Source organism: Mustela putorius, unplaced genomic scaffold (genome assembly GCF_011764305.1).
Source record: "Mustela putorius furo isolate JIRA1106 unplaced genomic scaffold, ASM1176430v1.1 tig00000054_pilon_pilon_pilon, whole genome shotgun sequence".
NCBI lineage: Eukaryota > Metazoa > Chordata > Mammalia > Carnivora > Mustelidae > Mustela > Mustela putorius.
The window spans coordinates 324,563-351,812 of NW_025421262.1; the positions used below are offsets into that span (position 1 = coordinate 324,563).

Here is a 27,250-nt window from a genome sequence, read left to right on the forward strand (position 1 = left end):
TCAGAAACCTGGCCACACTGAGGCGCCACGTGGACAGGCCACCTGGATCCTTCTTACCTAAACTGGTAAGCTGAGTCCAGGCCCCCAGGAGCTCATGGCAGAAGGTGGACTAAGGGAGTGGGAAAGGACAAAGGCTCCACAGCCCTTGTGGGGCTGGAACCCCTTCACCCTTGCCTCCTGACCAGCGTCCCTTGGGGCAAGTCACCTCCTGTTATCAAACCACAAGTTCCTCATCTGAATCAATGCGTTGATGAGATAAAAGTCATTAGCACAATGCTTGACAGATACTTCTTAATAAATGACCCTCTGCTTGCAAACAAGGACTTAAAAAAAAAAAAACTATAAAAATAACAACAACTGGGTGCCTGGGTGGCTCCGTGGGTTAAAGCCTCTGCCTTTGGCTCAGGTCATGATCCCAGGGTCCTGGAATCCAGGCCAGCATCCGGGCTCTCTGCTCAGCAGGGAGCCTACTTCCTCACTCTGCCTGCTGCTCTGCCTACTTGTGATCTCTGTCAAATAAATAAATAAAATCTTAAAAAAAAAAAACAAAAACAATGACAACAACAATGAAAAGATCTAGTGGAAAAGGTGAACAGCATGCATAAACAGATGCGAAGTTTAGGGAGGGAACAAGAAACCACAAAAGAACAAAGTCTAACTGGAAATTCCAGAATTGCGCTAAAAAGAAAAATATGGTATCTGAGAGGAAATGTTCTTTTGATGAAGTTATTGGCAGACTGGACCCAGGAGAGGAACGTTAACTCGGTGATGGGGCAAGAGAAATTCCGCAAACCGGAAAGCGAAAATGAGAGTAAAAATTCATCGTGCAGGCTTCCTAGATTTGTTAAGACAGTTGAAGCCCGGTGCCAGACACATGCTGGTCAGAACTATCAGTCCTTCTCGTACCTGACAAAAACGCATTTCACTGCTAAGGTGCACCAGGTGGTGTTCTTAGTGAGGGATTGCCTGGTGAGCCAAAGGACAAAGGTTCCTGCCCTGTGGAGCACACACCTGAGACGTGAGTCAGAAAAAAAATAAATAACTAAAACATAGAGTATGTAGAGATGCTCTAGCTTACGGAGAAAAACTTCAGGAGGGGGTCAGGGAGAGGAGATATGGGGGATGCACTTTATGGGAGAAACCATGTGATTATCTAGAAGAGCATTTGGAGCAGAATAGCAGCTGGTGCAAAGGTCCTGGGGCATGAGTGCTCACAGTATTTGTGGGAAATCTAGAAGGCCAGGGTGGCCAGAGCTGAGTGATCAAGAATGATGGAAAATCAGGCCAGAGAGGTAAGTGGGAAGTGAGGGCACCAAGAGGAAGGCAGATGATCCTGTAAGGATTTTGACTTCAACTGTGAATGAATTTGGGAGGCTTGGGAAGATTTTAACAAGAAGAGTCACATGACCAAACTTCTGTTTAATGGAATCCTGATGGCTGTTATGTGGAGAGCAGACAGTAGGGGACCAGGTGAAGCAGGGATGGTGAAACAGGGAAGTCTCCCAGTGACGTCCAGGGGCAATCATGACACCTGGAACCGAGGAAAGGGCAGTGGAGGCCAAAGCAGGTTTTGGATTCAGGGTGCATCTCCAAGGCCTGGCTGATGTTGGGAGAATCGTAATTGTTGCCGTTGCTGTTGCTAGGGCTAATCAGCAGCTGGGAAGCTTTGTCAGGGAGTCCCCGCCCAGAGAAGCAGGAGGAAGCATCCCATCGGCCCTGTCCTGCAGGGAGGGGGGTGGATTACACTGATCCTGCTGGGGGGTGAGCTGTCAGTGACCTCCCGTAGGTCTCCGGAGCTGGTGGGACAGGCTCCTAGCCCCCAGGCAGCGAGGGTAATGGGGGCAGGCTCAGGTCTGCTCTGCTGGCCCCCACTCCACAGCTGTAAGGCTGAGCTGTTTACTCACAATCAGCAAAGGTCAACAACACATTCATCCGGAGAAGCTGGTCCCTGCAGCACCCGGTGGCCCCACGTCTCCCCCTGAACCTTCGTGGGGAGAGGAAGCAATCTCTCCCAGATAACCCACCTCTTGCATGACTCCCCACCCCTCCCTCTCCTTCACTGTGCACCGCCCAGGCTGGCCCCTGCCCTCCACCTGGCCGGCTCTCACGGGCCTCTTGCTGGGGCTTTGCATTCAATCCACTCTCTTCCATCCGCCCCACTCAGAGCAGCTGAGGGGACTTTCTGAAAAATATGACAATGGTGCTGAGTCTGCTTCCTACATTTCTATACTGGGCAAACGTCCATTCATCCAGCATGTCCAAGATCAATGCTGTCCTCTCCAGGGGGGCCTTCCTTAACCATCTGCAGGCTGGCTTCCCCTTCTGCCTCCCACAGGCCCCGTGTGTCCTTCTCTTCATTGATTCACATTGCACTACAAGGAGGAACTTGCCACACACTCCCCGCCCCACCAGCTGTGGCAGACATCACTAAGCAATCAGGGTGCTCTTCCCCACTGAGCCTAGACCCAGCCTGGGGATTGCGGCATCCTAGGACTAACTGCAATTAGAAAGAGGTGAACAGACAAGTTAAAACCCATTTTTTCATCTGCAGTTCCTGGTTGATATTATACACACACACACACACACACACACACACTCACATGAGCTCACATGCATGTGAGCACACACATGCCCACACGCACGTACAACCCTGTAGACCATGGCTTCCTTGAGGGCGGGGTGCAGTGTCTCACTCATCAGTCTCTCTGGGTTGTCACCGAGGGGCTGACGTTGCGGAAGTGCTCACCCAGGCTTGTCCTCCGCTCAGCCCCCGCTGTGGCCTACCGACGGCTGAGAAGCGTGTCACTGACGACTGCGCTCTGTCATGTTTCACAGGTGAGACCACTGTGGTCCGGGATCGGGCATCCCCCTGAAGCTACCCTCAAGGTCAAGCAGCACTCCAGGACTGGAGCTCGGTGATCTCTACCTCCCCTGGCCCTCAGAGGCTCTCTAGGCCACACTGAGCTTCCCGTAATGTCCTTTGCACCCAATTCCAATGAGCATTTGTGTCTACCCTGTTCGACATTGGGTGTCCCTCAGGAGGAAACTCACAGACCATTTGAGGAGAAATTTGGGGAACTGAAACCTCTAACCTCTCTGGGCTCTTCCCCCATTCTGTCTACATTGACCGTCTTGTCTCATCACAAGTTAAAAGCCAAGGTTTACGGGGTACGAGTTACAAATGCTTGACAGCATTTCTCAGTAATGTCCCATGTCCACAGATAAAAGAATTCTAGGGACATAGGTTCTGGAAATTCTATGTGAGACCTTCTCCTTGTGAAGCTTTGCACTTCACATAAAAGAATCTAACTCAGGCAAAAAAGAAAAAGTGTATTAAACTTCATCTGATCTGGTTCTTCAGACTTCTTTAACAGCATACCCCCTTTTTTTTCAAAGTTCCTGTTTGCATATCTTTCAGTTACCATCCTGTGTGTTACATCAGAATCCTCAGTCGAGCTAGTCTAAACAACTAAAATAGTACGCTGGCTTTTGTGACTGATACGTCTTGAAGTCACAAGGGCCTCAGTTATAGTTACATCAAGGCTTAGCTCTGTTGCCAGGGATCACTATTCCCTCCTCTGGGCCTTTGTCAGCTTCCTTGTCTGACTTTCCTCATAGCAACAAAATGGCAGCCATAGTTCTGGGCATCCCATCCGCATACCTGCTTCACAGAGGAGGAGAAGCCTTCTCTCCTCCCCATGCTGGACTGTATATTCTGGGCCTGCTTAGTCCAAGTGCTCATCCCTGAGCCAATCCCCAGGCAAGAGGAATGGGTCTTGAAAGCCCACCCCAAGAATGAAGTCATCGTGTTTTCTACAAAGCCTGTGGCAATGTCCTCTCTCTAGAAACACTCATCCCACCTGCCCCTACCCCCTTTCTTCCTGCTAAGATCCCAAGGATGGTTAGGCCTCTTCCTGAATCCTGGATGTATATCATGATTTGTAGAGCCATGTAATTCTCTTCGCTAGCAGTTGGTTCAGAAATAGCTGTGAGACTTGGTTCTAGCTGATTAGATACAAGCAAAACTCTGCTGGGTGGGGCTTCTAGGAAAACCTTTGCCTTTCTGACGAGAAGAACAGACCTGACTGGCCGGCCCCTTTGCCTCATTACCATTCCTTCTTCATCAAACCCAGAAGGAGGATTGATACCTCAGAGGCATGGCAGCCATCTTGGGACCATGAGGCAGCAACTGTGAAGACTAACGCCACCATGCCAGAGATGCTGGAACAGATGGACCGGTCCCAAGGCCTACATAGCATCACCAGGCAGCTGCACACACGCTGGTCTATTTTCAGTACAAAATTAGAAATTCATATTTGTTTAAGCCAAAGGCATTTCTCACTGACACAAGGCCGAGTCTTTTTTTTTTTGCAAACTACGACTTGTGTAGGCACAGAGATACAGCCTGGAAGGCACAGTTCAAGTTTCGGTGAATCCCTAAGACTTCTTAAATACATTCCGCCCCCTGGATGTTTGTGAGAAAGCAGATTATCCAGCCTTTATCCACTCCAGCAGAGGGCCGAGTACTCCCTGTCTGTGTGGGACGTCAGGAGTCACATGTCGGATGGCAGGCCGCAGAATACAGCCACTGGCTTTTCTGCGTCCCAGGGTTGTTCTGGGGCTGGTTTCAGGGGCCAGTAGCAGTGGCAACGTGAAAGCCCATTCTTTACCCCAGATACCAGTTGGGGTTCAGAAAAGTCTCCCTAGAGCCTTCAACTTATTCCCCCTTCCATCCCAGTCACGCTGGGATCTCTCCTGAGAAAAAACGCAAAAATGAGAAAAGGGAAAACCTAAAAACATAAGCTTTATCATCACAGCCAGATAGACCGTAGCCAAAAAAAAAAAAAAAAAAAAGAACAGATCCAAATGTTCTATCACAAGAGAAGGATTAAGAAAGTGTTTGATGGAATATTACGCGGATGTGAAAATGATGTTTACAAATCTGGTAATACTAAAGGGAAATAGGCACAATATTTGTTACTAAGAAAGCCGACCACAACCTCTTATATATATGGCTTGATCTCAAGTATACAAAAATTTTACCAGGGACGAAAGAAATACACTGAGATGTTAACAGCGGCGGTGCCTGGTTGGAATCGTTACGGGTACTTTCGGGGGTTATTTTTCCTGCTGTTCTATATTTTCCCATTTGCCTGTATGTGCTACTTTTGTAAGCAGAAAGAACAAAACTGGCTTCTCTTTTTAAAGCTTCCAGGACCCTCCACTGCGTGAGATCGCTGCTGTCATCTCCCCTCCTGTAAAGCTGATAATGCAGGGCTTCCTAGACCAGGTGACCCTTCCTGCACTGGGGCCAAAATAAAAACAAGCTTCCCAACCTGGCATACTTGATTAATAGCTTGGAATTCTTTCAACAGGCAAAGGGAGTGGTAGGGAAAGGGGAAAATCAACACCCTATTTTTAAATGCTGACGTAAGCTTACAGGAACTAAAGACAAGAGGAGGTACGCACCATTCCAGGCCTTATGCAAATGTATGCAAATGAGACGCGGTCCCTGGCTTAGTGAGAATTCTGGGCCTGAGCTCCCACCTGGATTCCTGGGTCTCGCTGAGCTGGGAGAGGAAGAGAGGAGGGAGGGGACGGAATAGCGATGACCCCCATTTGTTGAGCACCTACTAAGTGTCCAGCTTGCAAATCAGTTTCACCGCCTAGATTTCCTCTGCCCCTGAGCACATTCTGAGGTGTAAGTGAGATGATTGTCCCCACTTTGCAGTTAAGTCAAATGGGGCTCAGAGAGGGAAGTGATCTGTGTAAGGTCACAGAGGGACCAGCTGAGTCGGAAGCAGGTGGTATCTGTCACCAGACCAGACACCCTGAGGCACAGGATGTGGCATCTCTGGTCCTCACAAGGGAGGGGAGGGGCAATGCCATTAGACATCCGGGTAGGATATGTGCACAAACCTTACCGGGCCTTTGCACCTGCACAGAACTCCCGGCCTTTGCAACTGCTGTGCTCTCTAACCAAAATGCACCCGCCCATAACTAGAGAGCCCTGACATCTATGTCCTGCCCTGCCATGCCCCACTTGCTTTCTTTTTGTAGCACTTATCTCTTCTGTATGTATTTGCTAATGGCGACATTAGCAAACACTATCTGTGATAGTAGGGAGTTCAGCTCTGGGGTTCACCTGTGTTTCCAACACCTGGTACATACCTGCTGTTCAAGACACAAGTGTCCAATGGATTAACGAGTAAATAAACGAATCCCAACTCCCTCTGGACCTAGCTATCCAAGCTTGCACAATGACCCAATGACAATAATAATAACATAATTACTAATGGTGCACTATTATTATTGTTCTAATGAACATATCTGAGTGCATGTTCTTACAACCCTCATTTAACCCTCACAGCGAATATCTGAGGCAGGAGAGAGACCTGTTTCCATTAGACAGCTGCAGAGGATCCAAAGAACCAGCGACATGGCCCAGAATCCGAGAGCAACACAAGCAGAGCTAAAGCTTGAACCAAGCATGTCTGATTCTAGAACTTACTTCCCTACCCACCATGTGACATTGTGCCGGGTGCATTCCACCCAATAAGAAGGCAGGTGCCACCTCTGCATTATTCATAGATGTACTCCCTGTGCCTGGCACTTGCTTGCTCTGGATGAGAATTAGTGAAATAAATCAGTCGTTCCCAAATCTTAGTTCCCGGATCCGCGGCGATGTTAGGAACTTGTTAGAAATGTTGACACTTGGTCCACAGCAGACCGAGCGAGTCATACTGCTGTGCACCTGGACAGTCAGAACCACAAGGATGAATGAATGGAAGCGCCAAGCTGTTGCGCCCTCCCTAGAGTGGGGCTGATCATTCATCGGGGTCTTAGCAATGGCAGGATGAGATTCGCCCCCAGTGCCAGACCTGGCAGGGCTTCAAGTTTTCCTGGTTCTTCCCACAAGCTACTGGAGGAAAAGTTTTCGGTTCACATTTCAGGCCTTTGATTCTGGCCTCATCTGGTGGGGAAGATGCCAGCTTGTCAGAGGGAGTGGAGAGCCGGGAGTGATGGTGCCGAAGCAGGAGGATCTATTATTAATTACCATGTAACATTGATTAAGAGCCCACAGGGCACCGCAGCTGCAGGAGCTTGGGACAGCCTCCACTCCTGCCTGGAGGGGAAAGTGATTAGCCACATTATGAAAGGAAATATTCATCCTGAGCAGGCCTGAGCAAACACCTCCAGGGGTGGGATTTCCTTCTCTTAAAATCTCTCTTCCTGGAGCTGGGCAGCTGCCTCAGTGGCCCCGGGGCAGGTTTGTTGGGGTAGGAGGCTGGACCAGCTGACCTTGAACCTGCCTGCAGTCCTGGGGGTGGGGGTTGACAGATCTGAGAGCACGTGCTCTTCTGCCCAGTTATAGATCTGAGATGCCCAGCTCGGCCTCTTTGAGAAAGCAGTTTAAGACAGCTGGATCTTTCTGATTGTTTGCAAGACGAGGCAAAAATTGGATTGCGATGTCAAATCTCATTTTTAAATATGATTAAAATCTGGGTTTTTAGCTACTTTAGCTACCAATTCTGGGCTTCTAGCTACTCAGCAGCCGTTGTCCCATTGAATCTTTTCAACAACCCCATCTAGATGAACTCACTGAGGCTCAGAGTGGTCACTAGCACAGCAAGTTAGTGGGAGGAACCGGGGTTCAAGCCCACGTGTACTTCCTGAGTCCTACTGGAGCACACAGGTGTCCTGTCCCTTGTATGCCGAAACCACGTAAACATATTTCTAAAAGTCTATAGTACTGCTCTGTCCACGCTACCTTCCTCCAAACTGTGCCTCACACCCAGGTCTAGGCACAGAAATCCCTGGTCAAACAATACATCCAGATATTTGGATTCGAACACCTGGTCAACCCACCTATGCTGTGCCTCTGGAAGAAACTCCCCGCTGCTTCCAGCACCAAGTGCCCAAGAACCAGCCTCCTCCTCCCCCTGGGCTTGCTTCTGATCTCTGACCTCAGGTTTCCAAGAGAGTCCAGGGCCATGAAAGCACCACAGGATGATGGGGTTTTTTTCTGCCACTGACTAGCCTCAAGCTTTAGGCAAGACCCTACCCTTCTCTGGGTCTTGTTATGTTCTACGTGCCGAAGAGGACTGTTCAGACCCAAACATCAAGTTTCTTGCGTCCTTAGTTTTTGATCAAGTCACTGGCCAAGGTGATTCCTAAATTCCAGAGCAAGAAGACAGACCCTGTAGATGACGGGGGCAATGAGGATGCCAGGATACCAGCTCACAGTTTCCATGCAACCTGCAAGCTAGGCACTTAGGGTAGCTTCTCTTAAGTCTCATGCCTGCCCCCACAGACAAGGCGGTATGGTAAGTGCCATTTAACAAAGACAGAATTCAAGCTCAGGGAGGGAAATTAGTCCCGGCCACACATGCGGAGCTGTCACTCCGCTATCCACCCTACGCCTTCTCCCTTGGCCCCTAAACACGAGGCATGCTAGCTCCTTCTAGATTTCTCCATCTGTAGTCCAGGCCACACCAGATCCCTGGGGGCTGTGCAGGTTGCTCTTGTTTCCCAGGAAACCATGTAGAGCCCTGCGGACTCATTCAGGAGTCCACCAACTTGGGGAAGAGTTTTTAAATTGGTCCAGGCGACTGCTAGTCCCCAGGGAGGTAGTGAGCTCCCTGTCCTTGTAGGTATACAAGCTATAGCCAGGCAATGAATTTGGGGGAATGTTGTAACAGAGTTCCCCACCCCAGAAGCGAAACTAAATAAGCGGCTTTCTGGGGGAGAAAATGGAAATGAGGAGTCAGACTGCCTAGGTTCAAACCCCACTTGTTTTGCCATCTGACCGGGCAGGTTTCTAAGTTTCTCTTTGTTCCATGTCCCAGGCTTTAGAACAGAACTTGTACCAGGACCGATCTCATTGCACAGCTGTAAGATTACACAAATTAATATGTGTGAAGAGATACTTAGCGGAGTGCATGGCACATGGCAAGTTTATAGCATATAAATTTAAAGCATTAGCTATTACTTTCAAACTTCTGATTTTAACTTCGGAGTCCAATCTTCCAAACCCAGTGGCAGTGGATGCTGGTATAAGAAACAGATCAAAGAGAAGCCACTTGCCCAAGGAAGTGGGGGGCAGGGACACGGGAGCCCTCCCAAATGCACCCCCTTCTTGCAATGGTCTCAATCCCACATTGAGGGTCCATGTGACTGATGCGCCACCTGCAGCCTGTGCCACCATGGGCCCTCCACCTCGCAGGCTCAGAAATGCTCCCTGCCATCAAAATTCAGTCTATTTGGGAGCCTCCATATGACGCCATTCATCTGCCTTTTTTTTTTTTTTTTAAGATTTTATTTATTTGACACAAGTAGGCAGAGAGGCAGGCAGAGCGAGAAGAAGAAGCAGGCTCTGAGAAGAGAGCCTGATGCAGGGCTCGATCCCAGGACCCTGAGATTATGACCTGAGCCGAAGGCAGAGGCCCAACCCACTGAGCCAGCCAGGAGCCCCTCAGCTGCCACATTTTACAGGTGGGGAAACTGAGGTCCAGAGGGGAGTGGGACCTTGCTCAGGTCACCAGCCCATGAAGGGACAAGTTCCCCTGACAGGACAGAGGCAAATCTCAGACCTATTCCCAGAAAAAAACAAACACCAGGTCACAGAGGGTCTTTATCACGCCTTCCCCAAAGCAGGGCCTCCCGCTGCAGGAAGCTGGCTTCTGAAAACAGTAGGGAGGGAGAGGAAGTGATATTTAGAGAAGGAAAGAGGGGAAGCAAGAGGGGAGAAGGTTGAGGGGGGGGATGGTGTGGGAAGGCAGTTCAGGCCTCTCAGAGACAGAGAGAGGTTCTGCCCAGCACCACTTGCCAAGCCTGGGAGGGAGGAACCTGCAGTCAGCATGCCTGGAGCAGTCCTCAGACTCCCCCCACCATCCCCCTGAGGACCCTGCCACCCTCCACACAAGGTCTGGCTCTCGGCGAAGGCATGGCCACAGGCTGCCTGAGTCCCATCGGGAGACACCGATAGGGACCGTCGGATTCCAGACCCTCACTACACAGAGGGGACAACCGCCCAGAGAGGAGCAAGAGCCTACCCAAAGACACCCAGTAGGTTGAGGCCAAGGTGGGACCAACCCTCTGATGTTGGGGCCTTACTGCTTTCACTGGCCTCCAAGCTTATCAGAGCAACAATTGAAGAAGCAGGCACAATTCTGTGTCCTCATAAAAAACCCCATGGGGAAGGACCATGATTCCCATTCCACAGAGATGAGGCACATCAAGGTTACAGAACGTGCCTGGCACGCAGCTGGGACTTGGTAGAGTGGGGATTACGCATCCCACATCTTGATTGCTGCTCTGTCAGTGGGGAGAGGACCTTCTTCTGGAAGTTCAAGCATTAGTGAACATGGGTGAAGGGGACTTTAGGGTATGGGGAACCCCCGGAGAGCTGTTGAAGCCATGTATGGACCGCTGCCATGCACACAACTAACATCCTCTCACACTAGCTACTAGAAAACCAAAAACGTGATTTTCCCAGCTTGCCTTGTAGCCAGGGTAGCAAGAGGCACTGATGTGGTTGGTGAGATTTAGGTAGAAGCCTCAGAGACAGCATCTAGAAAACCCTTTCTTTTTACTTTTTACTTAGTCCTTCGCCTTCTTCCTCCATGGAATGAAGATGCAACGCCTGAGACCTGGCAGTCATCCTGAAACTATGAAGCCCCAGGAAAGAGGACAAAGGGCTACGTGTGGAAGACAGCAAAAGCTCTGGTGATTGGAGCCCAGGGCCCGGGGGCATCAGCAGGAGCCACACTGGTTACAAAGAAGCCACCAGAGAAGAAGTTCTCCTTTCTCCAGCAGGACAGACCCCAACAGACCTGGCTTCGTTCTTGGTTCTGGCATTGGCTAGCTGTGTGTCCTTGGACATGTTACTTACCCTTTCTGAGCAGGTACCTCGAATATAAAATGGAGACTCATTCATCCCATAAATGTGTATCGGGTCCCTCGCCTGCTCTGGGCACTTGAGATACGGCAAGGAATAACAAACAAGCCCCCACTCTCAGGATAGGGCCCACCATGGACTTCTTGCCATTTGGACAGTAAGCACCAGCCAGGTTATGGTAGGGTTTCTGCTACTTGTAGCTGAATGTATTAGTAATTCTGCTAATGGTGGGGATGAGATGGGACCCCAAGCCCAAGCTCCATCTGTGGAATCCCCCTGCCTCACAGGGGCCATCCCTCTCCCCCTCCCAATTTCTCCCTAATGCAGTAGCATACGCCTTAGCCTGGATCGAGGCTCTGAAAATGCTCCTGAGCAATTAATCGCCCACTGTCACCAGTCACCAGACGACCTGACACGAACCCACTGGAGAATTGTGAGGAACGGAGTAGGGATCTCGTCTGGAATCTACGGACATGAAAATTTTGGGGTACCAAGTCTGCAGAAACTTGGACCTCCAGGCACCACATTTGACTTGGCCCACGATTACCCAAGGGACCTACCCTTCATTTGATTATGAAGTAAATACTTATTGAGGACATGCAAAGTGCCAGGTGCCCACAGGTGACCAAAGCCAGCCAAGTCCTCACCAGCAGAGCTCACATCCTAGCAGGGAGGCAGACTGTGAGCAAACAGCGGCTGCATTCCTCTTGATAAGACCCCTCACCCCGATAAAGCACTTTACAGTTGACATTATCTAACTCCAAACTCTCAATGACCCTGAGAAACAAGGGCCATCTTCCGGTTTTACAGACGATACAAAGACGTCAAAAGGGGAACTAAGTTCAGACTTCCCTATGATTACCAGCCATGTCCAGGAGGCAGCAAGGTTGGAACCTTGGTCAGGCTGGCTGCCATGCCCCCCACACATACACCCCAGGGTATGTCCTCTGTCTCTAGAATAATCCAAGCAGGCCCCTCGGCCACTGGTATCTGTTGCTCTGGGTGCCATGAACAACTGTCGGAAATTAAAGGCCTCCACCTGAAAGCAGAGTTGGCCTGGACACACAGCCTTGCCAGCTACATGGCACCCCCCTCATCAAGCTGTGGGTGTCTGATGGTTCTTTAATTCTTCATCCCCGCCGAACACAGGCCCAGGGCTTCAGCCATGCTTTGGGAGCTCCCCCGTGGGGGAGCCTGAGTAATGAGTCCAGACCAGTCAAGAAGTTTGGGATCCGTCTGCCCACAAGATGTTCCGTTCCTCCCACACCAGCCCCATCAAGCAGAGCAGAGAATGACAAGAAACCAGGAGGCTTCTTCAAAGACACCAGGGCCCTGGGCTGGGTTTGCAGTTTTCAGGGCTCCAACATCTTGGCTCTATTTCCACCCCACCCAGCCCAAGGTCTTTCAGACTTCGTGCTAAGCAGAGGAAGTACAGAGGGTGGGGGAGGGACAAGGGTGGGAGAGGCACATCTGTGGGGAAGCAATAGCTCAGGGGTTAGGAAGAAGCCACCAGAGAAGAAGATCTCTTTTTCTCTAGCTGGGCAGAGCCCAACAGACCTAGCTTCCATCTTGGTTCTGGCATTGGCTAGCTATGTGTCCTTGGACACGTCACTCACCCCTTCTGAGCAGGTACCTTGAATATAAAATGGAGATTCATCCATCCTATGAATGGGTATTAAGTCCCTCGCCTGCTCCGGGCACTCGAGATACAGCAGGGAATAACAAACAAGCCTCGCTGTCATGGTGGGGCTTTTGTGAAGATTGGAGCACATATATGGCGTCGTGGCCCATACTGAGAAGGTCTTGATCCCAGAACATTATGACCTTTGTTCTTTTTTTTTTTTTTTTAATTTTATTTATTTATTTGACACAGAGAGAGAGATCACAAGTAGTCAGAGAGGCAGACGGGGGTAGGGAGCAGGCTACCCGCCAAGGAGAGAGCCCGATGCAGGGCTCGATCCCAGGACCCCGAGATCATGACCTGAGCCAAAGGCAGAGGCTTTTTTTTTTTTTAAAGATTTTATTTATTTATTTGTCATAGAGAGAGAAGCGAGAGCAAGCACAGGCAGACAGAGTGGCAGGCAGAGGCAGAGGGAGAAGGAGAAGCAGGCTCCCTGCCAAGCAAGGAGCCCGATGTGGGACTCGATCCCAGGACGCTGGGATCATGACCTGAGCCGAAGGCAGCCGCTTAACCAACTGAGCCACCCAGGCGTCCCAAGGCAGAGGCTTTTAACCTACTGAGCCACCCAGGCACCCCATGACTTTTGTTCTTGTAAGAGAATTTAGGCTTTATACAGCCAATTCTTTTCTAGGACGTACCTCGTATGATCATTTCTACCACAGCAGAAAAGGATTTCCCCCTTGCCACTGATATACACACATGCACTCACACATGTGCATGCCAGCCATGTTGAGGGGATCGATGCCCTCCTCCAGACTTGCCTTTGACACTCATATTTCCTACCCCGCGAGCTTGTGGTCTCGTTCATTTCCCCTGTGCTGCAAAGTCTCTTAATTTGTCCGTTGTCATCTGGCACTGAGCAGGGACCCATGACTGTTGCCTTCCCTCACTCCCTCATTCATTCGGCCATTCTTTCATTCACTGGACAAACATCCACGGAGTCCCACAGTGTGCCAGGCCCTGCTGCGACCAAGACAGACCAAAGACCTGCCTCGTGGAGTTCCCATCCTCAAAGGGAAGACAGAGGACAGGCAAAAAGTACATGGTACCCACAGGTGTTGGATGCCAGGAGGGGGTGGGGTGGAAGGGCCATTCCGGGTGGGCTGTCATCTTCAGAGGTGACATCTGAGCTCCATCGCGTAGGCTGTTCTGGGTTCCCAGACGGCCACCACAGGTGATCAGGCAGAAACACAAAAACAAGCACAGATAGAGCCTGGCGAATCCCTGTGCTCATTCAGACTCCTAGAATAAGGCCCCAAGAGCTTACCTCAGACTCCAACCCCTCTCTGAAGAATTGGGAGAATAGTTTGAACAGAGAGGGAAGGGGGTTCCCCAAGGTCACAGAGCCAGCAAGGGCCCACCTCCTAACTCCAGCCGGTGCTGTGGTCACAAAACCACTCACTGCCTTTCTGGACGTCACCTTAAGGGGTCAGGAGGCTCCTAGGAGACACAGAGGGTCGCAGACGTTCACGAACCATCTGGAGATGTACAAACACAACGTGTCCCTCCACTTCCAGCAGTGCTTGTCCTTGTGCTTGGAGAACCACAGGAGCCCACAGCAAGCAGCCTCCATCCAGGCTTAGCATCTGGGAACCATGGTTACAGCTGCCTTTTGATGGGCAGGGGATTCGGAACGCCTTCGAGCCACCCCCTGGCTCCTAGAGGCTGTGTCAGAAGCAGGAGCAAGGTCCCAGGGGACAGGCTGGAGGTCACCAATTACCCCGAGACACCACCCAGTGTACCTTCCCCGCCCGAGCCGATCATCCGGGCACCTTGCACCACCGCGAAATCCTTTTTAGAGCCCTGAATTAAAAATAAATTTGCAAGCACATAACCAGATGTTACATGGGGAAAAGATAAATAACTCAGCCTGTCAAGGAACTGCCTCATCTCAGTCAACCCTCTCTCTTTCACAAGGTTTTAATTTTTAATTTCACAGCGGTAACTATAGCAACCTGCAAAAATAATATATTCCAAAGCAAAACAACTTTCTTGGCTCTGGCTTGGCATCTCCATGTTCCCTCCTTCCCTCCTCTCTACCAACTTCACGCAGGTCTGTGCCCAGAGTGGATGAATGTTCTCAGCTTTGAACTCCCTTATTCATTAAGCAATTAATCCATTCATAGGCAAGTGTCTCTTGCCATCCAAATCCATGCCACTCCAGAGTTCCGGTTGCGGAATATTGGACAATGGGTTCAGAATCGTGAGAGATGCCATGTTACGCAATGTACTGGTTCCTAAGTTTTGCATGGATTGGAGCAAGGGTTTGACTAGCAAGCGACACCTGTATTCCCTGGAAGCTTAATTTGTCCCAGGGTCAGTGCTGGGCACCAGGGAGTGAAAGAGCTGAGGAAGACTCAGCCTGATTTACAAGGAGCCCAAAGTCCTTTGAGGAAGACAGACACAGAAACAGATCATTTCAGGGGCGCCTGGGTAGCTCAGTTGGGTTGAGCATCTGACTCCTGATCTTAGCTCAGATCTTAATCTCAGGGACATGAGTTCAAGCCCTGCTTTGGGGCTGCCAGTGTGGAGCCTATTTTTTTTAAAAAAAATTTTAAAAATTTGAAAACCCAGATTGTTGCAATCCGATAAGACAAGTCCCTGGATAAAAGGGATGAATAATGGCTACCAATGGGGCACAGAAGAAGGAAGAGGTTTCAGTATCTAGTGCAGTCTGGGAAAGCTTCAGAGAGGAGGTGACTTCTGAGATGGATCTTGTTGACGAGCAGAAGTTTTCTGAGTACCGAAATAGGAAAGGGCCTGCCAGGCAGGTGGAACGGAAGTGCAAAGGCAGAGGGGCACGGGAGGCAGGTTGGCGGGGCCTACACGTAGGACGCCGGTTTTGCCTCAGTGGGTGGAATCCTGGTGAGGTTGGTAGAACACAAGCACACCAGCCCAGATCTCGGTGTTGAGGATTTCCACTTGGAGGCAAGGGGAAATCAACAAAGTCATGGGGGTGGACAAAACATATTTTAAGAGGTGACTCTGGGGACAAGTGTGGGGCATGGATTGGTGGGGACAGACTGGAGACAGCCTGTAGGTAATGCAGCGGGTATTGGACTAGGGTGGGTCATGGCTGTAGGGCAAAAAGGAGGGTAGAAGTCTCAGCTTGGGTTCCCTAAGAAGCAGACCCTGAGCCAAGGGTTCAAATGTATGTGGGAGGTGATCCCCAGAAGCACTGATTGCAGGTGAAGAAGTGAAGAGAAAAGAGAGGAAGCCATGGAGTGTTTAGTAAAAATGGAGTGGAGCTGAACTCTGCTAGGAAGCTCTGGGATCCTGTGTCCCGGGTCGTGCCCCCGGATGGCAAAGGACCTGGAACATTTAAATGTCAATTGCTATACTAATTGGCTGAGGGCTGCTCCCAGGAAGCATCCATTCCCTGGCATGTCTGACCTGCCATGCAGGTTTAGGAGCTGAGCAGCTCCGGTGGCTGGAGAGAGTCCCGGCACAGACTCTGGTGCCTACAGCCAGACGCAGGGCCAGATCGCCCTGAAGAAGGAAAGACAGACCGAAGGGATATGAAGTTGTGCGGGATAATACATGGGCATAATGCACCCTGCCATCAGGGCGGGGGGGTGGTGGATGGGCAACATGGCCCAAAGTAGGGATGGACCCAAGGTTATCCGGATGCAGGCAGGTTAAGGTTGGCTAAGTGGAGACTGATCAGACACTAGGCAGGAGGCCCCAGAGCCTCTTTCTCTTCTTGAATAGGGAGCCTCTGGTCTCAGGGACACAGAGTTACCCCCCACCCCAGTCCCTGGTGGAATGTGGAATATGGCAAGAAAATGCGTCAGTGGGGAAAATGCATGTGCGGGGAAGTATCTATGCAGAGATGTAGCACAGATGTGTGACCTTGTACAAGTAACTTCGCCTCTCCCGGCCTCAGTTTCCCCCTCTGTAACGAGATGTGGTTTAGAGAAGTGCCGACTGCATAAGCTTGTTGTGAGGATGTCATTAGATGCTGCTTCGTGATGCCTGGAAGTCACCTAATAAATATGAGGTGTTAGTATTGTTCTTTGGGGCAAGAGTTTTGAGCACGGCACACACGTCAGGCCCCCAGGAACAGAGCGGTCACCACGTACACACAGGGGCCTGCCCCCTGCTCCCATGCTGTGCGCAGCCTCATGGACATGCTGAAGTGCTTTATATAGAACGTTAAAGAAAGCGAGATAGGAAATTATGCATAAAGCTTGATTCTAATTTTGTTTAAACACATACACTCACAAAGGCCCGAGGGATACACAGCACATGTAACGAAACTTAATGCTAGATGGTAGAATTGAAGGTGGCTTGCATTTTTACAATTCTTTCCTGTTTCGTTTTTTTTTTTTTCTTTTATAAATTTCACAGTAGATTGTGTTATTTAAATAGCCATTTTCCAAAAAGAAAGGAAAACAAACATGCTTCTTTCCCTGACTTCCCTACCCCTCGTGCCTTTCATAGGAAGCGGGAGCACTCCCATCTAGGGGCGGCAGGCTCGTGCTTCCCAGGGGTCCTAGTCCAATCCTGGACTGACTGACCTTGAGTTGGGAGGAAGGGTTGAGCTCCCTATCAGTCTGTCTGTGAAGATAGGCTCTGCCTCTGGGGTCTGAGGATGTGCTCTGTGTTCATCCATCGACCTGTGACCAGAGAGGTAGAGCTATCCAGTGCTGCCGGCCGGTGTGAGCTGTTCCACGTGCCCGCATGTCCAAGCCACGTTGTCTGGATGGCTTTCTATAAACTGAAATTTGTCCTTCATCTCCAAGCTCCTTGGCTACTCCGAGCTTGAGTGAGGGCGAAAGGAAAACTTGTGTGGTCACTGTCAAATCACTGGGTCCGCACCTGGATCCTAAAAATGGACTATTCAAAAAGATATTAGCCGTTGATTTTTCTCAAGTTTCCTACCCAGTTTGACATCTAGGACTGTGATATGCTCGGTGTTCACAGGAGGTTCTCATAAGGCCCCCATGGTGGGCTTCGTGGTATTACCTGTCTGAGTCCCTTGTTGGGAAAATGGTCCTTTCTCTGAGCTTTCCATTAAGGGCACTCAGACGAGGGTGGTCTTGGGCATTGTGGAGGACCAAAGTGATTTTTCTGGGTTGGATGTATGGACACATACGTGGATATATGACATGGAGGAGAAAGAAGCCCTCTCTCCGGCCAGATTGCTGATCTTGGGGCACATGAGTCTTGGTCTGCTTGTTAATGGCCCTCTTCCCTGTTACATGTGGAGAGCCGGTTTAAATGTTACATGTGGAGATACAGCTAAGCAGAAAAGATGACTGTGGAACCCCTCTGTCCAACTATTCCTGAAATGGCCTTCCCAGACCAGAACTAGGACATTCCTTTTTCTTATTAAGTGAGTGCAAGTTGGGGTTTTATCTATGGAAATGGAAGGGATCCTGACCGGCATCCTAGAGTGGATGTCTACTGGGTAGAAGTTAATGGCTACCCGAATCCACGCCTCCTTCCTACTCACCCTCACTGAAAAGACCAGGAGGAGTTCCTGTGTCATGACCTTATCCCTCCATCCTCCATCATTGCTGGGTCCCCAAACAGACCAGATGAGGTGGCCATGAGCCCCTTCCAAGTGTACCCATGAAAACTTGGTCCTCCAAACTCTACCCTTTCCTTTCTTCCACTGGTGGACGCAGAGATCCAGAAAGGAGCTCCATCCCCCAAAGGTATGTCAGAGCCACTGGAGTGGGGAGTCCCAATGACTGGGACAAGTTGACCCATGTAGGACAATAGCATGAGTGGGAAACTCACGTTATTGGGTTGAGCCACTGAGATTTGGGGTTGTTGTTTTTGTTTGTTTGTTTGTTTAAAGATTTTATTTATTTATTTGGCAGAGAGAGAGTTCACAAGTAGGCAGAGAGTCGGGCAGAGAGAGAGGGAGAAGCAGGCTCCACACTGAGCAAAGAGCCTGATTCGGAGCTTGATTCCCGGACCCTGAGATCATGACCTGAGCCAAAGGCAGAGGCTTAACCCACTGAGCCACTCAGATGCCCCTGGGGTTGTCGGTTACAGCAGCTACCCTGCTCTAATCACTACAATAGGGTGGTACTTTGGAGGTCATACCAAGAGCTATGACCCTGCGGGGCCTCCGAGCTTTCGTTCCACCAAAGATATTTATTGAGCTCCCATTCTGTGCTTCCCCAGCCCTGCTGCATTTCTCTTTATCCTACTCTGGTCTCCATGACCTCCTTCCCCAACTATCTGTCTTATCTGCATGGACCCTAAGCTTCCTGAGAGCCAGGTCCTTGGTCTGTCTTCTTCCTCTATGCTGCATCCCAGGGTCTAGTTAAGTGTCAGGCATACAGCAAGTGCTCAATAAATATTGATTGGCTGCTTTGCAAAACGACTCCATGCGCAGAATTGTTTGAGGCTTAAGTGAGGTTTTGACTGTGACGCCACATGGCACACAGCAATTCCTCAGGAAACACAGAGTAAAAGGAGCTAAGTAAAGACACCTGCAGGCTGGGCAAGGCTTTCCAAGGGAGTGCAGGCGTTAGCCAGGACTGTCCTACGCCACACGCTCCAGAGTCCGTTTTCTGGTCCCTGGGTCCCAGGGACTCTGGGACTCAGGGACCAGAGTCCCAGAGTCCATGCAGGAGGCAGAACCAGGACAGAGGGGACAGGGGAGGGGACCAATGCTTCTCTCAGGGATCCCCGGTACCAGGGGGTTTGGGCTGTGGTCAGGGTGAGGAGACACTTCAGGAAGCATCACTCTGAAGGCTTTTGCTATGGGAGCAGCCTTGGAGCAGACTTCTCACCTTTGTCTCCGTGTGGAGGTGGATGTGGGATGCCTGATACGCTTCTGGGGTAAAGCTTCCCTTAGCAGTTTGAGATCGCGCCTTAGGAAACGTTACTTGCACTCAGTCTTACTTCTTCGAGACAGGCTCCAGGGATTTATCCCAAGACTCCAAAATAACGTCCAAACCGCACACCTGGCCTAGGGATTGGGAAGGGAGATGACAGCTTGAGCTCTGGGGCCAGAAGGCCTGGGTTTGGATCCTGCCCCTGGCTACTTCCCAGCTCTGAGACTTCAGACTTCCTAGCTTCTCTGAGCCTCAGTTTGCCCATCTATAAAGCGGAATGATAATAATAGTAACCACCCTTGAGGCCTGTTGGGAAGAATGGAGGAGTTAATGCGAGTCAGGTGCACCACACAGCAGTGGCCCCAGGTCTCTCTGGGGATGGTGGGCAGTGTGAATCTCACACCTCTACTCGTGACGGCCCAGATCACTGAAAAGCTCGGCTGTTCCCTCACCCTATGATTGCACTATGTTGCATTTTAGGGTCTTTGGGTCTTTGAGACTCCATTTACTACATCCCAGCAGCCAGGAAGTAAGTCCGTCCTTCCTGTGGGGGACCTGGGTACCCACCACACCCTCTTCCTTGCTGTGTGACCTTGGGTAAGTTCCCAGCCTTCTCTGAGCCTCAGAGAAAGCGACTTGTAGAGGGATGATGATGATGATGATCAAGCAAGATTCTTGCTGTCACTTATATTCATTCCACAATTGTTTTTATTGAGCACCTACTATGTGCCAGGCATTGTTCTAGGCTCCGGGGACATGGCAGTGAACAAAACAGACAACATCCTGGTCCTGATGGAGCTGACATTATCGCAGGGTTGCCACACACTAAACAAACGAGTCAACACATGGCGTACTAGACGATGATAAGTGCCGCAGGAAGTAAGAATTAAACCACGAAAGGGGAAGGGTAGTGGGTTGGGGAGATGCTGGTCAGGGAAGGCTTCCCTCAAAAAGAGCTTGGCAAAGTGAGGGGCCCATGCAGGGGTCTCAGGGAAGAGCTTTGCAGGCGGGCAGGTCCAGAGCACGTGAGTGTGGGGAGACCGGCTGGAGTCAAGGTCAGGCAAGAGCGGGGCCGGTAGGGCAAGACCTCCCAGGCCACTGCAAGGACTTGGAGTTTTCTCAGTGTGCAGCGGGGAGCCATGGGAGCTTATGGGCAGAGGGCATGACCGGACCTCTGTCTTTCTAATAGCATCATGTGGTCGACAAGATGAGATGGCCGCCGTCACAGCCCCTACTGTGCAGGGGCTCATGGGATGCCGTCCGTGGTGGATGCGCTCCACTCCCTCTGTCCAGCAGCCCAGTTGGCCCTGCCCAGCAGGCCCTGTGCTGCCGCTCCACAACCTCATCCCCTCCACCTTGTTATCTGTCTTGACTCCTGCTTGTTTTCCACTTGAGCTGCTGTTCCACCTCGTAACCTGGCCTCATCCCTCCCTTCCCAGAGAACCAGGAAGCAGGAGCAGGGAACAGGTCTTAGCATCCACGTACCAGGTTCAAATCCTCCCCCCCTTGGAATTCCTGGGCCTCAGTGTTCTTCATCCAGAACTGGAGGAGTGATAACGGACTCACCTTCATCTAGTGAGCAGAGCCCCAAAGATCCAACCATGTAAAATGCAGCCGAATGCCATCACACCTGATATTGGAGTTGGTCTGCATTTGCAGAATAGTGAAGGTGGGAAACTCACGTTGGCCAGCACTCCTGGAGAAAGGCCCAGCGGTCGGTCATAAGGCTCATTGCCAACCATCCCCACTTCCCACTTAACCCAAGACGGTCCACATTTCAAAACAGGTGCTGGACCAAAGTTGGCTACTCATCACGGCCTGAGGGATGTCACTCATAGACACACACACACACACACACACTCACAGACACACACACACACTCACAGACACACACACACAAACACACACACACCCATGGAGACGGGTAACGAGTCCCGATGTGAACCATCCTAGGGAGCATGCCTAGCGTGTTTGGGAAATCTCAGCTGCTGCCACCCGCTCCCAGCACATCGCATGGGGAAGACCTCATTCCTCCTCTGCTTGGTCCCAGCCAGTGAGAAGGATGCAGGTAAGGACTAGCTCACACATATCACCTATGCTCTGTACAGAGCAGAAGCCATTGGATGCAACTAGAGCCCAGCCAGTGGCGGGTGTGGGTCCCAGTTCTACCGTTTACCTTGTGGCCTGGGGTGAGTCACTACTTCTTGGAGCCTCTGTCTCCTCATCTGTAAAATGGGACAATGCATTCCTCCCAGTAGGGTGAAGGGGACATCCCCAGGCCTCCCTCGGTGCCTAAGGGGCCCAAGAGTTCCTGGCAGAGAGGCCCAGTGGACTTGGTGGTGCCCATGAGAGCTGCCGCAGCATCTGGGCAGAGCAGATTAGGATGCGAACTCTCTCACATGAGTCAGGGCCGGAGAGCTCCCCAGGAAGCCCCGATGAGGCTCGCTGGGGCGGGGGCCTGGAGCAGCAGAAGTGGGGTCATTGTTTCCCCTCTACCAGTGACTGTTTCATAGGTCTGCCCTGGACTCAGAGATAAGCAGGACTCACTGGGAGCTTCTTCCCCTCCCTTGTCCCAGGTCAGGGCAAAGAGACCCCCAAGAAACACACCACTTGTGATGACCTTTTATAGGACTGCTGTGCTTTTTGGTACTTCCTGAGAGCCAGCTCTTTCTAGACATTTGCACGGGTTCTGTTCTAGGTCCCGCTCCTGGCCACGTCAGAAGGGACCTCCCAACAACACTTTGAGATGGGTCTCATTGGTATCCCCAACTTGTGGGTGAGGAAACTGAGGCACAGAAAGGCTAAGCAGCTAACCTGTGGCCACCCAGGTAGCCAGCGGTAGGGAAAAGATCTGGGTCCAGGTCTGAGCCTCCTCTCTGCCTGCCTGATGGGGGAAGGAAAGCAGACAGGCCACCAGCCTGTGGCCCAGGCCTCTGGGGCTCCTGGCCACATGCACCCAGACCCCAGCCTGGAGCTGTCGGGGTCCTTTCCGGGGCTGGGGAGAGCTCTGCTGACTCTGCACACCTAGGTGCCCTTCTCTCCGTAAGCTTTCTCCTGCCTGTTGGTGAGAGCCAGCTCTTCTCCCAAGGCTGGGCTCTGGGGCTCCAGCCTGGCTCTGCTCCTTTGCTGGGCAGCCCTCCTCTTCCTCATCTAGGATATGAGAGCAACAGGACAGGTCTCCTCTCATTGTAAGACTCCTCTCATTGTAAGACTCGAGCGGGGGGCTGTGCTCAGGGCAGATGGTCTACAGAGCTCGCTCCAGCCCTAGCAGATCGATCCTTCCCTAGAGTTCTGCGGACTTCTCCCCCGCAGGCCTCTTTCTACCTATTTCCTCCTCTACCTCCTCTTCTGAGGCATATCTGTCTTGCTTTGAAAAGCTTCTCTTTGTCACTTTCCTCTCTTTCTCATGCCCTCCTGGGTCCTAAACCCGGGCTCTGCATTTCTGTGCTGCATAAGCGTAGGCAGAGTGAGAGCAGCCATCCCGGGAGGGGACACTCTCAAACTTTACTCTCTAGAAAATTTTCCTAGGGGATTCCTGAGTGCAGATCCCTGGCCCCACTCCAGAGATTCTGATGGCCTGGGTCCAGCGCAAAGTCAGAGAACCTGTGTTTTTTACTCAGTACCCTCCCTGCCACAGCTCAGGTGAGATAGGCTGGCTCTTGGGCTAGACTTTGAGAAGCCCTGCCTCTGCCCTCAGTTTCCACATCTGCAAAATGGGAGTCAAACAGAACCCACCTCCCCAGGTGGTAAAGATGAAATGATTTGTCCGCAGAGCATGTCTGCATGCTTCTCCGTTTTTCTCTGTCTTGTCTTCTGCCTGATTTCTTTTGTCTCTGTCTTTCCCATTTTCTGGTTCTGGTGTCTTCTTGTTTATTTTCTCTCCCCACCTTCTGCCTAGAAGTGAACCAAGCCCAGAGCTGAAATGGAAGGACTGAAATAAGAGTGGCCCTTCTGTAAGGGCTGGGGGCCCCCATGACTTCCGAATGCTCTCCACCTCCCACCCGCTGTCCCCCCCAGACAGAGCATCTCCCGCCCCTGCAGCCCCCACAGTAGCAAAGCCCAGTGAAGATGGGGGATCCATTGTGCAGGAATGGCCCCGCTGCTATGGAAACCAGCGCTTAGGAACCGCTCTGAGAGACGATCCATTCTGGGGAGCCGCCTGGCCTTGGGGGAGGGGGAGAGGCCAAACTGGGCGCCTTGGACCTTGCTCTCCCATTATGCGCCCTGTGACTCCAGGCAAGTCACTTAAACTCTCTGAGCCCTCTCTCCCTCACTGGCCTGGGAACGCAGCCCCCATTAGCGGTGGTAATCACGGCCACCAATGACTGAACACCAGGCTGCGGCTCTGAGCCTGAAGACGCGCCTAATTGCCGTTTGCTTTCATTACTGCAAGCTCAAAATATTCTAGTGCCAGCTTGCTGTGCGACCCTGTGCCACCCGGGGGCCACCAAACGATTTCTATGATAGAATTCCCTCTTGTAGAGACAAGGGGTCCGCTCAGAGTCACCCTCTAAGGAGAACACACACACGCACACACCAGCCACGGAACTAAGCTGCCCAAACAGTGTTCCCTCCCACCCCAGCCCCAACTGAGAAACACTCGTTGCTATTGCTGTTCCTCCGTGAGAAAGGAGAAGCAAGCATGAGGTCTGGGGGATGACTCCATCTGCAATGCCCAGTGTCCTGCAGCCGCCTCAGCACTAAGAGCCACCAGGGATTTTCTCTGCTGGGGCATTTACTTCCTCGAAGCCCCCCTGCACTTCCCAAGCTGCTCAGGCCTCCAGAACCACATCTGGGCTCATCAGCATGAACTTCAAGGCTCCCACCACAGGCCTGAAAGTTTCCTCAAAGAGGCTGCCCCCCCCCCGCACTGTGCTACACAGCATAGCCCTCCTCCACCAGGTCCTTCCCTATGAAAGGGCAGGAGCTGCATGCCCCCACCCCGAGGGGCATCGGGCAAGGGCTTCACCCCTCTCTGTGCCTTTGGTTCCTCACACACTCACCCACCAAGACCCACAGCACACACAGCACATCTCCATCCCTGCCACAGGGCAGGAAGACCACGGGTCCCCCGAGCATCGGGCTTCTCCCTTGCCTTGGCTCCCATCATCCCCTCTCCTTGGCACTGTTCCCACCTGTCTGTCCAGAATCCTCTGGGATCCTTTGTACACCCCACCCCACCCCACACTAATGCAGTTCTTCGGAGAACACTGTGACTCGCACAAGATCACACAGGAAGTGTGCGGCTGCAGAGCCCTGTCCTCGGGGGCTGGGGGGGACCCGGAGTCCTGCTGCTCGGAAGAGCATCCGCGCATTCATTCAGCCAGCCAGGCGTCTGTTTGTTTGTTTTCCCAGCAAACATTTATTACGCCCCAGGCAGGCTGCTCGGTGCTGGGGACCCAGCCATGAACAAGGCCGGCCGAGAATGAGAACGCGCAGCCCAGAGAAGCAGACAGATGCTAAACAAGTAATTACAAGCCTGATGGATGCCATGGAGGAAAAGCAGAGAGAGCTCCAGGAGGGGGCCAGAGGGGACACCGAGGTTCCCATTTGTACGGGTTTTACAGCAGCCTCGCCCCTGGGGCAGTCCTCCAGCCCCTGCATCAGAACCCCCCCCCCCCCAGGAAGCCTGTTTAAGCCCTGCCAGGCCCGCAGACTAGCATCCCTCTCCCGGGAAGGCTGAACACATGCCCAGGGAAGGCTGCTGTAAGGAGCACAGCTTTAGAGGACTGGAGGGGGTGGGGGACTAATGTTTTCTTATCATCACCCTATCCTGAGCCCAGCCCCCTCCTGCCAGCTGCTGACTAATGGAGAATTAGACCCAGTGTACAGATAAGCAAGCCAAGGCCTAGAAAAGCCCGTTGACTAGCGGGTGCCAAGCAGGGGGACAACCCAGGCCAGTCAGATTCCAGACCTCCAGGCAGTCCTCAGAGAAGACCAGGCTTCTGGGTGCCCAGCACACAGCCCCTCTGAATGTGAAAGGGAACACGAGTAACCAGCACCCAGGGAGCCCAGGGCTACTGCTTACAAGGTACCACCTGTGTGTCCTTCGCCAGAGAGGATCTTAGTGACAAGCTGAGAAGGGGCGCTGACATCAGTATGAGTCATTGTCCAGCCAGGTGCCTCTGTTTCCCAGCTGTGTGGCCTCAGGCAAGCCGTCCAACCTCTCTGAGCTCTCTTTCCCCATCTGGATGTTGGGGCAAGGACTCCCACCCCTCCAGCCTCCGCCGCCTTCCCTCTTCATCCTAACCCTCCTCTCTGGCTGCTCTGGCCTCCGGGCTCTTCTCAAACAGGCCAGCTCCCCTCCTTGCCCATGGCTTCGCACATGCTGTTCCCCGTGCCCGAACACCATTCCTCCAGAGAACCACATATCTTTCTCCCTCCACCGCATCCTTCGAGTCTCTGCTCCTCCAACATCACCCTTTCAGAGAGACTCTTACTCATCCTTCTGGCAAAACCGCCCCTTGCAATAATAATTAAAAAAAATCCAGCACAGGGAATGTAGTCAGTGGCATGGTAACAGCCCTGTGTGGTGACAGGTGGCACGACACTTGCGGCGAGCACAACGGAACATACAGACACGTCGAATCACTAGGTCATGCGCCTGAAACTCATGTAACTTCGTGTGTCAACTATACGTCAATTTTTAAAAAAGAAAGAAAGAAAGAAAGCCATGCTCTACCACCTTGTGTCCCCCGAGGCTCCTTTCTGTTCTCCCCCCGCACGGTCTCCAGCTTTGCTCCCATCTCCCTGCTGGAGAACGCAGGCTACACGCGGCCAAAGCCTCTGTTTCCTTCCTTGTTGTTTCTCCAGCCGAGGCATGTGACAAGGGCCACCCAAGCACACAGGCCTTCTGCATCCCTGGGGCCCGCGAGGACCCTGGCATCCCAGGGAGGCGTCTGGGTGGGACAGGTTGTAAGCAAGCAGTCCCCTTCCTCTCCTTGTGCGGCAGAGGATGGGGCCTCAGCAGAGCGTGTCCCCTGCTCCGCAAGCCTGCTTGGGGTTCCTCCTCCTCTAGCTGAGGCGCTGGAGCAGGGGCAGTGAGCCCCCACTCCCCCGGGCCTCCTCCCGGAGTACCCTGGAACCGGCCGGCAGTGGGAAACCAGGCCCAGGCTTGGCAGGGGCTTGGCAGGGGCTCAGCGCCGAGGGGCAAGGCCCTGCCAACCTCACTCCCCCAAACAGCAACCGATTGTCCCGGCAGCTCCCAAGTCCCCCGAAGACCGCCCAGCCGTCACTCTCTCACGGGGACACCACTCTCAAAGGGACCGGCAGTCTGGCTGCTTCCGGCCACCACAGGGCATGGTGGTCCCGGCCTCATGAGAGGCCCTGGGACTTCCGGGCCTGCTGGAAGCTCACAGCCTGGTGCTTGGCAGAGAGCAGGCGAGGACAGATCCCGGGGCCGCCCGTGCTCTTGGCATTTGTATGCGGGTGCAGGCCTCGAGCATGAGCTGGAATCCATCACCAGAAAATAAAACACTCAGGGAGAGCAGGCCTACAAGACAAACGGCTGCAGGGCGAAGGTAACAGCCCCCCCTCCGCCTGCTCAGTGCTCACTATGTCTTGCTCTCGGGGCGTCTCTGAATGAAGACTCATCTGACCCTCACGACAGGGAGGTGGGAGCTTCTGGAAGTTCCCCTTCTCAGAGAGGGGAATGGGACTCAGGAAAAGCCACCAGCCCGGAGAAGGGGAGTCAGGATTTAGAACCTAGATCTCCTATGTGTAGATGTAGCCCCGTGCCCCTCTGCCTTCCTGAACCTTCCTTGCTGGGGCAGTGGATGGCACTAGGAGGATCTGGTCCCTGGAGTCATATTTCCATAGCAAAACCCTGTTTTTTACATACACGCCCCCTGCCACCACCAGGACTGTGGG

At 52.2% G+C, this 27,250-nt stretch overlaps 1 long non-coding RNA gene across 1 annotated transcript; it reads left to right on the top strand.

Moving 5' to 3' along the window:
• The first annotated feature begins 692 nt into the window (after positions 1-692).
• LOC123392123 lies at positions 693-5,600 on the top strand. Its single transcript, XR_006606820.1, has 2 exons — positions 693-1,018; positions 2,836-5,600. It is a non-coding gene; the product is annotated as an uncharacterized LOC123392123 (long non-coding RNA).
• The last annotated feature ends 21,650 nt before the right edge of the window (positions 5,601-27,250 follow it).